The 15,789-nt window shown below is 41.3% G+C and overlaps 1 protein-coding gene across 4 annotated transcripts in view; it reads left to right on the top strand.

Annotated features, from left to right (window-relative positions):
• Window positions 1-722: 722 nt before the first annotated feature.
• The window catches only part of ARHGAP32 (Rho GTPase activating protein 32), a 287,685-nt gene continuing 272,618 nt past the window's right edge, over window positions 723-15,789 (top strand). For 2 of the 4 annotated variants that reach the window (XM_057317023.1, XM_057317020.1), the window contains exon 1: window positions 3,476-15,789. This exon is cut by the window's right edge and continues 18,458 nt beyond it. The gene's annotated coding sequence lies outside the window, so the exon portion shown is untranslated. Of the gene's footprint in view, window positions 798-3,475 lie in introns of those variants that run through there. The other 2 variants (XM_057317021.1, XM_057317022.1) reach the window with 2 other exon arrangements.

Here is a 15,789-nt window from a genome sequence, read left to right as displayed (position 1 = left end):
CCTGGTGTTACTGCTGCTGCAGCAGGTTTTTTATTTTTGCACCGCAGCACAATGCAGAAGCCGAGGAAACAGACTACGCCCGAATCCCCAAAGCAGCAAGCATCTGAGCCCCTTTCCCGCTCCCCGCCGGCCCTCGCGCCCCCGGGGAAAGCGAGCCACGCGCCCTTCGCCACCCTCCCCCGCAGTGCACGTGCGCTCCCGGGACAACAGCAGGCGAGGCCTGGGCGCGCCCCCGCCGCCCTCGGCCGCGCGCGCGCTCCGCCCGCCCTCCTCGCGCGTGCTCGTGCCCGCGGCCGCGGCGGCGCGCCTCTTCTCCCCGCTGCGGGCGTCGCGGTTGCAGGAGGAGGCGGAGCGGAGGAGGCGGAGGCTGGGCCGGCGGCGGGCTCCGGCTGGGCGCGCGCCGGCGAGTGGGGCGGGGGCGGTCCGAAGGCGTCCGGGTGGGGGTCTCGGGTACCGCAGGACCGAGTCCCCGGGGCCGACTCCGCCGGGGGAGGGCGAGCGCGGTGCGTGTCGGAGGTGGGGACTCTGAGGCCGCGGCCCGGAGCCCGGCGTCCCCGCCCCCGAGCCTGACGGGGCGGCGAGGCGGGATGAGGCGCTGGCGCGGGGGGCGCCCGGCCGAGCCCCCGCGGCTGCCCTCGGCGGCCAGGCGCTAGGCTCGGCGGCGCGGGCGGTGCTCGGCGGCGGCGGCGGCGAGGAGGAGGAGGAGGGCGTCGGGCCCGGCGCCCGCGGAGGGCAGACACGGAGCGGCGAGCGGGGCGCAGCGACGCCGCGGCGGCGCGGCGGGGCCGCGGGGCTCGGTAAGGCGGGGGCCGCGGGAGGGCCGGGGGCTCCGGTGACGTGGGCAGGCGCCGCAGGGAAGGCTGCGGGGGCCTTGGTTTCCTTTTTAGAAGAAAAATTTTTTTAAAGTAAAGGTTCCGGATCGAATGTTCTTAGAAGACCATCTCGGGTTTCCCCCGTACCACCCTCCCCCCGCCCCCCCCCCGGACTCATTTCTCCAGCCTCCCGGGGTGGACCGCGCTCCGGGCCGACCGCCTCCCGCGCTCACATCTCCAGTTTCCCCACGGCCTGGGCGGACCAGCGGTTCGGACGGATTTTTGGCCTGCTGCAGTGCTTCGCGCCTGAGGCTGAAGTCAGGCAAGAGCCGTGACTCCCAGGGAATGGCCGAGTGGGGGCTCTGGGGACACGGGCGCTCCCAGAGGAGCCGCCGCTCGAGCGTTTCCCTCCGCTGCCCACGGGCGACCTCGCGGTGCCCGCCCCCTGGTGAGCATGGGGCAGGCTGGGCGAGCCGTCTCTGCTCGCAGGGACTCCCTTGGAGTTTTCCCTCTCATCTTTCTAATTGGCTGAACTTGCCGCTACATATTGGACGATACCGGTGACTTTAGTGCCCCCCCCCCCCGAACTCACCCGCCACCCATGTATGTATCTTGCCTTTCTCATTTTTGTTGACTTGAGTAAATATTTATGTTAAAGATTTTCGCGAATAGATCACAACAAACGGCAGGGAGAGAAAGTCAAACCTGATTTCTTAGCTTTAACCTACTTCTGGACCCTTTATAACTTCACCTTCTGTTGCTGAAGCTTAAAGAAGGTGGAGGGGAGAAAACTTACAGCAGGATGTTTGGATGCAGTTTGATAGTTATCTTTTAGGAAATAGAATTTGGATAATTATAATTTTGATCTGCATGCAGAATTGCAATCTGCTTTTAAAGTGCTTCGGGCACTGCATGATGCTACATGGGTAGCTGGCAGCTGGGCCACATTGCATTGTTGTCAGCATCGCTTTTATTTTCCATTCTTTCAGAGTTTTATTTGGCACAGATTTAGACCTTTTAAGTCAGTCTGAATGGAAATAACTTCTGATACACTGGTTGCTTTTGTAAACATTGTCTATATTCCTATTTCTGTTGGAAGAAGAAAAAGCACATGGTACTAGAGTACAGTGGCCAGGAGAGTCCAGAAAATGTGCTAACTTGATTCAGTAATAGGAGTTGTAATATTTTTGGGTAGTGACGGTTCTGATTCATTAATGTATTTTTCCTTATCGGGTAAATTGAAGTCCAACTCGGAATCTTGGTATTTGCTCCTTGGACTTGAGAGTGAAGGAAATAGAAGCTTAATTGCTGCTTCCGCATGACCTCAAAGTTTTTCAAGTACTCATTGGTGTAAATCCTTTTTAATAGGGCTATTCATGAAGATGAGGGATTATGGTGTTCTGATTTCCATTTTCAGGAATATCTGGAGTCTGCTTCATTCCTAAAATTGGATACACAGTGGTGCTTTATAGAGTAGGTCTCTAGAATGGTGTGAGTTTGGAACTGTGCTCAAACCAGTCATCTTCATACCATCGTCCCTATAGCAGTCCATGGAATAAAGCAGCACTTTGGACAGAGACTTGTCCAGCCATAGCTGGTGTGGAGGCCCAGTTTACTGCATGGTCATGCACATTGAGGTGGGCGATAAAGTGTAAGTGGGCCAGAGAGGAAATGTTAGTTGGAGGAACCTTCCCTGGTTATATAACTGTTTTGTTTTCTAGGGGGTGACTAGGAAGCAGCCAGGCAGGTTCAGCTGTCATTAGAGTCTTTGATGTTGGTTTAAATTCCAGTTGTTCTGTTTCTTTTATTTTCTTTTCCCAACCCCCACATCATTTTCCAGTCATCAGCTGGGTGAGACTTTAATGGCAATACATTGGTCTCCACCTCCCATTCTCTTTCTCTTATTTTCTCTTTAGATGTCTTATTGAGCAGTGTTTTCCCTTTCCAAGCTGGGCCAGGATGTATTGTCTGCACAGTATATATAGATTCACTGTTGACTGTAAATGCATTTAACAAATGTCAAGGAGTAACACCTGTTTTCTTCAGAAGACTGTGGTAGCAGAAGAAAAATGGAACGAAATGAACTAAACATTGTATTTTAAAGATTGTGTTATAAAAAAAAATAAAGATTGTGTTATGTTGTATTTATAGATAATGGCTAACGTTCTTTGAGAGTTTTTAGGATTTAACCTGTTAACGTGAAATCTGATGTCCATGCAAATAGTAAAGAGACAGGAGGACTTGAAACCAGGTCATGGTTGCAGTTCTGCCATTTAGTAGCTGTGTGGCATGGTTCCCTTTGGGCAACTTACGTTCCTGAGCTTGTTTTCCTTATGTACAAAACGGAGATGGGAAGGCTTGCATTGTCTTTCTTAACAGAGTTGTGAAGGATGAGATGAGAGAAGGAATGTGAAAATGCTTTGTAAAATTTTTTATATATGTAAGGTATTACTGTTTTTACATATAAGTTTAGTATTGTTTAAAATATTTTAACGTCAATTTTTTAAAATGCACTTAAGGATGAGAATGTGTTAGATCTCTTCCACTTCCAATTTTCTTTTTTTCCTACTTCCAAAATTTTATGATTCTTTCTTAGGAAATCCATATGTAGTACCTATACTTTGGGATTTTTTTTTTTTTTAAAGATTTTATTTATTTATTTGATGGGGGGGCTGTTGGGGGGAGAGCATGTGCACAAGCAGGGTAGTGGCAGGGAGAGGGAGAAGCAGGCTCCCCGTCCCAGCAGAGAGCCTGTCCACGTGGGGCTCGATCCCAGAACCCTGGGATCAGGACCTGAGCTGAAGGCAGATGCCCAACTGACTGAGCCATCCAGGTGCCCCTGTAGTTTTGGATTCTTTGGAATTTTTGATTATTCTGGGACAGATGTCAAGCTTATTGAGACTTTGAGCTTCTTTAAAGTATCAGTTCAAAATAGCAAAGGAGGGGCACCTGGGTGGCTCAGTTGGTTAGGCGTCTGGCTCTTGATATTGGCTCAGCTCATGGTCTCAGGGTCCTGGGATCAGGCCCTGTGTTGGGCTCCACAGGGAGTCTGCTTGAGGATTCTCTTTCTCTCCCTCTCTCCCCCTCTCTTCCTTTCCCTCTCCCTCTCCCCGCCCCCGCTAGCAGTCTTGTCTTTCTAAAATAAATAAATAAGTCTTAAAAAAACAGCCCCCCCCCCCAAAAAAAAATAAAAAAACAGCCCAAAATGTCAAAGGAGGTTACAGTTAGGATTTGTGAGAAGAACTGTTTAGTAAAAAAAAATATTTTCTATTTGTCTGAATTATTTAGTATAGAAGTTGGCAGAATTCACTCTGCAGGCCAAATGTGGCCCACAGTTTGTTTTTGGATGGCCTACGAGCTAAGAATGATTTAAAAATTTTATTTTATTATTTTTTTTAACAAGCAGCAAGTATTTATTAAGCCTCTTGATTTAAAAATTTTAAATGATTGGAAAAAAAAAACATTTCATAGCATGTACCAAGTTATATGAAATTCAAATGTCAGTGTCCATAAATAAAGTTTTACTAGAACACTGTCATGCTCATTTGTTTGTGTATTGCCTGTGGCTGCATTGGCACTACAACAGCAGAGTTCTTGCAGCAGAGACATTATGGCCTGCAAAGCCTAAAATATTTATGCTCTAGCCCTTTATAGAAAAAGTTGGCCAACCCCTGATTTAGGATTTAAAATCTTTTTGCTTTACTTAGCACAAGCCTTATTTCCTATCAGAGCATTATAGGGGTTAAGACCCCTGGAAAGGTGCTCATTTTTGCTTTGGAGCCACATAGACTTACATTTGTATACCAGCTGTGATATTTACAAACTTTGATCCTGGACAGACTAATTAACATCTTGGTGCCTCAGGTACCTCTTTGATTGAGAATAACAATAGAATCTGTCTTAGAAGTTGTAATGATGATTAAATAAAATGATACTTGTCAATGCGTAACACAATATAAGCATATAGTAAGCACTCAGTGAGTCACAGATGATGATTATAATGATGATGATTAAATATGTCTAAAATATTGTAGGTCACCTTTGCCCCTGTATTACAGAGTTGTTTTCGTGAGTGTTATGCTACTTGTTACTGAATTTTCTCCTTACTGAAACCATTAGTTTAGTTAACAACTGATAATTGGAATAACTTGAGAAATTTCCCATAAATTGTACTGTATTTTTATTTTTTATTTTTATTTTAATTTTTAAAGATTTTATCTATTTATTTGACAGACACAGCGAGAGAGGGAACACAAGCAAGGGGAGTGTGAGGGGGGAAGCAGGCTTACTGCCGAGCAGGGAGCCTGATGCGGGGCTCGATCCCAGGACCCTGGGATCATGACCTGAGCCGAAGGCAGATGCTTAACAGCTGAGCCACCCAGGTGCCCCTGTACTGTATTTTTATTAATCACTTGCTTATTTAGATGGTTAAAATGGTTGGAAAGAAAATTCTGCTGTATTTTTTGGAGATCCTGGTTCTTAAGCATTCCCTGGTACTGTTCTATGTTTGCAGACAATTTAAATACCACTTCTAATTTGGTACTGGTATTTTTTTTTTTTTTTTTAAAGAAAGATATGTGAGAAAAACCGATTTTAATGAGGCCAGGGTGTTAGATAACTTTCCTTACATGTGTGACACTCTATGTTTCCCTTATGATTTGCATTAGCATTTCTATAACATCTTCAGAGTTGAAATAATAAAACAATATTTTTTTTCTAAAGGTAGACCTAGTTTACTCTCCAGGGGCTTTGATCCTAAGCTGCTTTTTGAAGTATTTGGTTTAAATTATTTTACAATTGAGAAATTGGATGTGCTTTTCAACTTCAAGTGCTGGTTTATTTAACATGAGTACCAAATTAAGAGTGAGCAAATAAAGGTCATTGTTCTAATGGAGTTAAACAAAACAGAATTGGGGTCATTGTGGCTCTTGCATTCCTGCAAATCATGCAGTTTCTGCCTTGGATGATGCTTAAGTGCAGTGGGATGATCCAAGGGAGATAAGGAAGGACATTAATGTCCCCACACTCTCCTTGGTAGAACAGGGGGATAGAAGCAGAAGGGCCCTCCTGATAAAACCATAGAGCAGCAGTATCTGGAAAACTGAAGTGCAGGCTTCTAATTGTAGCCCCTAAAAAAAAAAGGTGGAAGCCTAAAGAAGACTCAGTGTCATGAGGAGACAATGTTTTGTCTTAAGGTTAAAACAAACAATAAAACAAACCAGAGGTTATCTAGAGAGATGAAGTTTGAGAGTGACTATTCCCCAAGGTAGTAAAATGTAGAGATTTAGTAAAATAGATGTTTATAGTTTCACAGTATACCTGGACAAGGGTATTGAAAGGAAATTGTTTTAGGACAGTTAAAAGGGAATGAGAAATGAGGTGTTTGGTTTAATTTCGTATAACAAATATAAGAACCAGAATGCTCAGAGTGGAAGTAAAATTCTGGTTTTCAGAGAGATCCTATTATTTGGCTTATGGTTATATATCCATTTACTATCTTACACTGTGGATTATAATGTACATTAATATTGGAGGTTGCAGAGATTGAAAGCATTGAGAGGAAAAGCATGCATGACCTATGCATGATGAAGGGTTATGGTATGTTTACATTGTCTTTATCAGGAAAAAAAAAGCACTCTACTCTGGGTAAGAATTCTAAAGTTAGGTATTCCATTTCTTTATCTTTAAATAGTAAAATCTTATTATCTGGGGTTCAGTCTTATAATCTCGGATAAGGCATGATCGTGACTTCATTTTTTTTTTTTAAAGATTTTATTTATTTATTTGACAGAGAGACAGCCAGCCAGAGAGGGAACACAAGCAGGGGGAGTGGGAGAGGAAGAAGCAGGCTTCCAGCGGAGGAGCCCGATATGGGGCTCGATCCCATAATGCCAGGATCACGCCCTGAGCTGAAGGCAGATGCTTAACGACTGCGCTACCCAGGCGCCCCGTGACTTCATTGTTTTTATTCCCTTGTGTGTAGGATAGAGAACCTGACAGTCCTTATTAGTTGTTTTATATCCAGTAGTCTTCCAGATTCAATAGCAGTGCTGGCCCCAGTAGGATGAGGGAAACCAAATCTCTTTTATCAGTGAACTGAAAAGTATCAATTGAGTTGAGTACCTACTATGTATTTTGCACCATGCTCAACGCAGTGGAGAATAGATATTTAAAAAGGGCATTGAGTCTCTACTCCCAGGAAGTGTTCATTTCATTGGAAAGATAACTCTGTTATGAAAAAGAATATTGTAAAAAAGTAGGCAAAAGGACAGGGGGATGATCCTTGATGTGGCAGTTTGAGGACTTACGATGTACTGTTGGGAGAGGATACTTTGTGGCCTTGAACATTTGTAAAATGAGCCTAGTAGACTCCCTTCAGCTCTGAAATTTGGTCATATTTTTTTGAACAGAGCAGCAGCTATCTGAATCAGCTTGTCAGGAGGCAGCCCATGTGAACTGTTCAGTCCAGGCCAGATTTTTACACTCATTCTGTGCAATAGCTTGATTTACTAGACGCTGGAAAAGGGTTACTTAAATTTCCTGGAAATGCATTCAGGGGACAACCTTTCTCATGAAAAGTCAAGCATTTGAAAAGTCAACCATTTGAGAAGTGGTAAGGTACAAGTGTCCCTGCTTCTGAGGCAGTAAATTTGTGTCTTGGATCTCATTCATTTTTACTTTCTTAAGGCCTTCACTTCTGCAATTATGTTCTTCTGTAAATTATTCTCCTTACTGGATCATCTCTTTTTGTATGCTGACATGCCTTATATTACGTGGACCAGTGATGATTAGTCATTCACCCAGTGACATTCTCTGCATCTTCCTTTCAGGACCCTCAGGTTTTATCTGGGCACATGGCTGCCCTACTGGACTACATTTTCTTGACCTTGTCTTACAGCTAAGTGTGGTCATGTGATGAAATTTTGGCTAAATGGATGTGACTGGAAGTGACGTGTATGATGTGGGCCATGGCTTTAGAAAAGAAGCTAGTTGCTTTCTATTCCTTTTTTCCCCCTTTGGTTGAGGATGGTGTAGTGCTGGTGCATGTGATTCAGCCTTACAGGTGCAAGCAACATTTTAGTGGGAGAAGGATCAGTAAGATGGATCCTTGGATGGTCTTGTGGAGCAGAGCCACCTAGTAGCAGTGAACTGCTCATTTATCTTCAGATGGTTAAGTGAGAGAGGAATCAAATTCTATCTTGTTTGAACCACTAATATCTTAACTGAATAAATAATTTCTCTTAAACCACCTTTTTCTCTACCTTATGATTTCCTTCAGCTGTTAATCGATTTCTTTGATCCCTGTGCAGGAACAGTTGTTTATATTTACCATGTCCTCTTCCTCACCACTCATTCTCTTCTTTAGCCTGATCCGTTTGAGCTCTTGTTCCAGCACTCTATGAAATTGGTTTTTCCCCCAGTTTCATTGAGAAATAATTGACATCACTGTGTAAGTTTAAGCCTACACATAAAGCATGATGTTTTGATTTATGTATGTTGTGAAATGATTGCCATAAGAGGTTCAGCTAACATTCATCTTCTCTTATAGATACAATAAAAAGAAGAAAAGTTCTCTTTATAATGAGAGCTCTTAGGAATTACTATCTTAACACCTTTCCTATATATCCTACAGCAGTGTTAGCTGTCCTCATCATGTTGTACATGACATCCCTAGAACTTATTTATCTTATAACTGAAAGTTAGTACCTATTTTTTTTTAAGATTTTATTTATTTATTTGACAGAGAGAGAGAAACAGCCAGCAAGAGAGGGAGCACAATCAGGGGGAGTGGGAGAGGAAGAAGCAGGCTCCCAGCAGAGGAGCCCAATGCAGGGCTCGATCCCAGGACCCCCGGATCACACCCTGAGCCGAAGGCAGACGCTTAACGACTAAGCCACCCAGGCGCCCCGGAAGTTAGTACCTTTTGACCACCTTCCTCCAATCTCCCCTCCCCCCATTCCGACTTCTGGTAACCAAAAGTCTTCTCTCTTTTTCTCTGAGCTTGGGGTTTTTAAATATAATTTAATTTTTCTAAGATTTTTGCATGTAAGTGAGATCATAGAGTATTTATCTTTCTCTGACTTATCTCACTTAGCATAATGCCCTTGAGGTCATCCATGTTGTTGCCACTGGTAGATTTTCTTGTTGTTGTTGTTTATGGCTGAATAATACTGCACTGTATATATATCACAGCTTTTTTATCCATTCATCTATTGATGGACACATAAGTTGTTTCCATGTCTTAGCTATTGTAAATAATGCTGTAGTGAATGTGGGGGTGCAGCTGTCTTTTCCAGCCAGTGTTTTTGTTACCTTTGGATCTGTTCCCAGAAGTGGAATTGCTGGATCATATGGTAGTGCTATTTTTATTTTTTTGAGGATCCTCCATACTGGTTTTCATAATGGCTGTACCATTAGTCCCACCAGGAGTGCACAAGGATTCCCTTTTCTCCACCTCCATACCAGCATTTGTTATCTCTTGTCTTTTTGATGATGGCTATTCGAACAGGTGTGAGGTGAGATCTCATGTGTGTGTGGTTTTAATTTGCATTTCCCTAATGACTACTGATTTTGAACATCTGTTCATGTACTTGTTGGCCTTTTGTATATTTCTTTGGAGAAATGTCTATTCAGGGACTTTGCCCATTTTTTAACTGGGTTGGTTATTTACTTATTTATTTGCTATTGAGTTGTAGGAGTTCTTGACATGTTTTGGATATTATCTCCTTATCAAATACATGGTTTGTAAACCCATTTTTCCATTCTGTATGTTGTCTTCACTTTGATGGTTTCTTTAGCTGTGGAGAAACTTTTTAGTTTGTTGTAGTCCCACTTGATTATTTTTGATTTTGTTGCTTGTGCTTTAGGTGACTATGATGGCTTTAGATTTATAGTATAGCTTGAAATCAGGAAGTGTGATGTCTCCTTTTTTGTTCTTCTTTTGTAGGATTTCTTTGGTTATTTGGGATCTTTTGTGATGATTTTGTATAAATTTCAGGAGTGTTTTGTCAACTACTGTAAAACATGCCTATGGAATCTTGATAGGGATTGTATTGAACCTAAAAATGGCTTTTGGTAGTATTGATATTTTAACAGTCTTAATTCTTCCAGTCCATGGATATGGGCTACCTTTCCATTTATTTGTGTCTTTCGTTTCTTTTGTCAATGTCTTGTAGTTTTCAGTGTAGAGATCTTTCACCTTCTTGGTTAAATTTGTGTGTAAATATTTTATTGTTTTTGATGTAAGTGGAATTGATTGATTTCTCTGTCAGAGTTTTTGTTGTTAGTGTATAGAAACACACTGATTTTTGTATAATGATTTTGTATCCTGCAACTTTACTGAATTCATTGATTAGATCTAACAGTTTTTGATTAAGTCTTTAGGATTTTCTAAATATATGCGGATAGAGACAACTTCACTTCTTCCTTTCTAATTCTGATACCTTGTTTTCTTTTTCTTGTCTGATTGCTCTAGCTAGGACTTCTGGTACTGTGTTGAATAGGAGTGGTGAGAGTGGGCACCCTTGTGTTGTTCCTGATCTTAGAGAAAAAGCTTTCATCCTTTCACCATTGAGTATTATGTTAACTGTGGGCTTGTCATATATAGCCTTTATTATGTTGAGGTATGCTCCTTCTATGCCTAATTTCTTAAGAGTTTTTATCATGGATGGATGTTGAATTTTGTCAAATGCTTTTTCAGTGTCTTTTAGATGATCGTATTTTTTTTTTTCATTCTTTTAATGTGACGTATCTCATTGATTGATTTGTGAATGTTGAACCATCCTTACATCCCAGGGATAAATCCCACTTCATCATTGTGAATGATCCTTTTAATGTGCTGCTGAAATTAGTTTATTAGCATTATAGTAAGAATTTTTGCATCTATATTCATCCAGGGACATCGTCCTGTAGTTTTCTACTAGTGTCTATTTCTGGTTTTGATGTCAGGATACTGCTGACCTTGTAAAATGAGTTTGGGAGTCTTCCCTTCTCTTCAGTTTTTTGGAAGAGTTTGAGAAGGATTGGTGTTAGTCTTCTTTAAATGTTTGGTAAAATTCACCAGTGAAGCCATTTGCTCCTGGGCCTTTCTTCATCAAGATATTTTTGATTCAGTCTCCTTACTAGTAATTGATGTCTGCACAGATTTTCTGGTTCAGGCTTGGTAAATTGTATTTTTCTGAGAATTTTTCCATTTTTTCTAAGTTGTTTGTTCAGTTTGTTGGTATGTAATTGTTCATATGAAATTGTTTTTAATCAAAGCTGCAGTGACCTGTCTCACCAAAGCCAGTGATCGGTTCAGTGTCTACATATTATTGATCTCTCACCAGCATTTCACATTGGTCGACTAACTTCCTCTGACCACCTTGCTATTCATTCCTTGTGTCTTTTTGCCAGCTTATCTCTAGCTCCCTAACTGCCTCCCTAAAATTTGGAGTGTCCCTGGACACTCAAAAAAATTTGGAGTATCTCCTCAAGTGATTTCATCCATTTTCATGGTTTCAAATACCACTTATATGCTGAAGAGTCTCAAATTCCCATCTCTAGTACTGATTTTTCTTTTCTTGAGCTCAAGGTTCCTCTAGCTCCATTCTTCCACTTGGATGTCTAATAGACGCTTTGAATGTAACATGAACAAAGCAGAACTATGCATTATTCTTTCTTACTCCTCTCACCACCTCTCCCAAGTCTTTGCTTTCTCAAGAAGTGGCACCACCATCTGCCTAGTGGTGCAGGCCCATGAAGTCATCCTTAACTTAAACATCCTTAAATGTTGTTTGTTGATGACAGAGGGGCCTGAGTCCATCATGGGAATGGAAGACAAGGTTTTCAGCGATAATGGTAAATCAGAAGATCCAACTGGGAACAGTAGGGAAGGTTATGATTTTCTGGAGGAAGGGCAAAAAAATCCCTGAGGCAAGTCTGCTTTAGCCTTTATTTTGTAGTTAATTTTGTAGAATAGAGAAATTTACCTCCATTTTTGTGAGAAAGCACATGAGAAGAGTAAGCTGACAGCAGGAACTTTTTAAGAAAGAAAGGTTATCTCAGGTTAAACTTTCATTTTGCCTTGTGTTTCATACCAGTTATCTCTGCATGTTCGTAAAGCTACGTGTTCATAAGATCATTGAATACTGCAATTATGTCAGCTTCTAGGGAATATGTGGTCTTAGCTTTCTCCAAAATCAGAATTCCTTCTACATTATCTTTGGAAGATAATTGTCTGCCCTCTACTTCCGTATTTGCAACGCCTGATGTTGCAAACCGTAACTCAGTTACATGACCGCCCAATTCTTCAAAAAGAGTCTTATTGTTTAAAGATTATTCATTATATTAAAGTGGAATGTACTTTCCTGCACTTCCAGTACAACACAGATCTGCTTTATTTTTCTCATGATAGCTTTTTAGCTGTCATGTGAAAAATGGGTGGTTCTTTTATCTTCCCACCAGCCTTTTCTCTTTCTAGGCTAAATGTACGCCTTTTCTTCAATTTTTCCTCATATGACAAGGGATTTAGATCCTTTTCCTGGCCCATCCCTAACATTTTTGGGACTCAGGGCAGGAATCCAAATGGAAGTCCATATGCCATATGTCTAAAAATGTACAAGTTACAAATCAAGCTTACTGATAAAGATGTTCCATTTGCCTACCTTTATAAATAAAACTTCATAATGACCTAAAATCAGAGTCAAAGGGGGAATTCTCAGACTGTGTTTTATGCCAGAACATAGTGAAGTGCAAAGAACCAGCCTCTGACCTGACATCCCTTTTCACTCCAGGTTCCTTGCACAAGGGACTTTGTCCTTGCACATAGAGGGATGTGCATCCCCACATACCTTTCACACAGCAACTTTTTTTTTTAAGTTTATTTATTTGTTTATTTTAGTAATTTCTACATTTAATGTGAGCTCAGACTCATGACCTCAAGATCAAGAGTTGCATGCTCTTCCCTCCTGTGCTATCCAGGCGCCCCTGCACAGCAACTTTTTGACCATCCGTTGGGCCTACGGCTATAAATACTGATGGTAGAGTCATCTGCCCTTGGGAGGAAAAACTTGGGGAAGAGGCCTGAGCAGACCTGTAATAGGCAGGAGATTCTGGGGTCCTGGGTAAGAGGAAGGCTGGGGTGTGTAGGCTTCGGTTGTGTATCCTTTTAGGCCCTGAGAACAACTGGCCCATGGTTAAGGGTATGGCCAGTGGGGGGCCAGTGCATGGCCCTCCAAGGATCCAGGCCTAGGGTGGGGGATCCAATTGCCTAGGTCCAAGGTAGTCCTGTTCTGTCACAGTCAGACTTTGGTCTTCATTCTGTTTGCCACTGCTGGTTATTGTGGAAAGTGTTACATTCCCTCTTACAGTGCTCCACATTAGACATGTTGTTTTAATTAGAGCTTCTTAACCAGTGTGCCAGACAATTCTTTGAATGTGTTACAGATGGGCCAGACGTACTGATTTCCTGAGTCCTCAGAGAGGATGGTCAGTGACAGTGGTAAGAGCTTCAAGGCTGATCATTATTGGCCGCCAACAGCATGGCTTATTTACCTCTGTGTCTGTACCAGTACTTTCATTTTCTGTATGTGTCATGAGTGAAAAAGATTGGGAAACCCAGCTCTAGACTGATGAACCGTCACTCTGCAGGTCTCATAGTATGGAGTGTTTTGCATACAGCTTTAATAGCATTTCTTATCACATTATTTGGTATGCCTGACAGTGTTGGAGGTGTCAAAGTAGGTTTGTGCCCTGCTTATTAATGAGGATATAGATGTAGGTTAAGTGGCTTAATGTAGCTACATATTCTCAGTCAAGTAGGGCAGTTGAAACTAGAACTCCGTTCTTCTGACTCTTATTTTGGTATATTCTCTCTACTAACCCAAATTGGCTTTCATGTATTTTTTTTGGACAGCCTATCACTTCTGGTTCATTTAGGGCATGCAGGCAATTACATTTTTGTAGTTTTTCTATCCCAACTTGTGTAACGTCATCTGCCTTTGTTGATATAATTTTTAACTGAAAGACTCAGTTAAAGACTCTATTAAAAGGTTTTTCTTTTCTTGTTGTTTTTTTTGCTGTTTAATTGATCCATCGTTTTGAAACTTGAGTTTCTGTATTATTCATTTTGATAGCTCTTGTCCCTAATTAGTGTCATATTTATGCTTAACTCTTGAATGACATGGGTTTGAACTGCACAGGTCCACTTATGTGCAGATTTTTAAAAATAAATACAGTATAGTACTGTAAATATATTTTTCTTATGATTTCTTAATAACACTTTCTCTAGCTTTATTGGAAGAATACAGCATTAATATATATTAATTGACTGTGTTTTGTTTTTTTTTTTAAGATTTTATTTATTTATTTGACAGAGAGAGACAGCGAGAGAGGGAACACAGCAGAGGGAGTGGGAGAGGGGGAAGCAGGCCTCCCGCCAAGCAGGGAGCCTGATGCTGGGCTCGATCCTAGGACCTTGGGATCATGACCTGAACCAAAGGCAGATGCTTAACGACTGAGCCGCCCAGGTGCTGCAATTGACAGTGTTATTGGTAAGGCTTCTGGTCAGTAGTAGGCCATTCGCAGTTAAGTTTTTGGGGAGTCAAAAGTTATATCTGACTTTGTGGGGGGTTGTGCCCTTATTAACTCCTGTATTGCTCAAGGGTCAGCAGTGATGTTTGTTCAGAATGGTTACCTCTGAGTTGTTTATAAAAGGTTAGATTACATTAAGGCAGGAGAATGTACAATATATTTTAGAAATATTTTTTTCATAAAGCAGTTATGAAAAAAAAGTTCTAGCACTTAAAGCTAAATTTATTACTTTTTATTTAGTGTCCATTCTGTATTGATCTTTACAAATGTTATTTTATTTAAACCTTAGAAAAATGTGGTCATTTGCTCAGGTTACCCAACTAAATGATGGATTGATTCAGAATTCAAATCTAGGTATGTTTGACCTCAAAATTTTCCTCAGTGTTACTCTTTTAAGTATTGTGAAATGACTTCTAAACATTTAACTTGGGCTGGGAAAGAGATGTGTTCCAGATTTATATTCTTTTTTTTTTTTTTTTAAGATTTTATTTTTCAAATAATCTGTCCATCCATCATGGGGCTTGAATTTATAACCCTGAGATCAGGAGTCGCACGTATAACCCAACCGGCCAGGTGCTCCTCAGATTTATATTCTTATATTTAGAATAATGAATTCTGTAATATTACTCATGCATGTTCCCTACTCCCCCAAAGAATTATCTGGTCTAAACGTCAGTAGTGCTGAGGTTAAGAAACCCTGTTCTAAGGGTTTTAAGTAGTCAAGGTTTTACTTTGAATGTGGGTGCTTTTATATTTAGCTGACTATCATGATGATAGGTATTAGAGCGTATGAGCAATACAGAACTCCTTGTGCCTCTGTAGTCTATATTCTTAATTTGTCTGCCTCCCTACTTGGGAGCAGGTGGTCAGTGAGAGGAGAGCATGGTGTTTATCCATTTCAATTCTGTGTTTCCTCTAGAGAATCTGAGATTTAATCCTAAAGGCTTTCTGAGTGGCAAAGATTGGGCTTTTTATGTTTAAATGCTTACTTTTATTAGAACTTTTTATGGGGAAAAAAAACTTGTGAAGCATAAGCAACTAAACTTGGCTTTCATGTATCAACTTGCTAGCCAAGATAATTTCTATAAGGAGTTCTATTTGTTGGTTAAACCACAGTTTTGAAGGAATGGTTGCTTAGTATTCTTATATAAGTTCTGTCTCTTTCCTCTTTTTCTTGAGTTTCAAGGTATGACCAGAGTGTCATAGTAGCACTTTTCTGAATTTCTTCACATTAGCTTTCCCAGACTTAGATTTTGTGTTCCTTTGATCTAGATTGCCGTACCTACCTCCTTAAACTTAAGTTTCATTGTGTCTCTCTAACCAACCAAGAATTACAGGTTTCCTAGTCCTACTATACTTATTAAATTCTCTGGCTTGTTTTTCAAGGAAATCTTCTTTATAATCC

Source organism: Ursus arctos, unplaced genomic scaffold, assembly GCF_023065955.2.
Source record: "Ursus arctos isolate Adak ecotype North America unplaced genomic scaffold, UrsArc2.0 scaffold_22, whole genome shotgun sequence".
Lineage (NCBI taxonomy): Eukaryota > Metazoa > Chordata > Mammalia > Carnivora > Ursidae > Ursus > Ursus arctos.
Note: the sequence above shows the minus strand (reverse complement) of the source record. Positions and strands in the feature narration are given on the sequence as shown.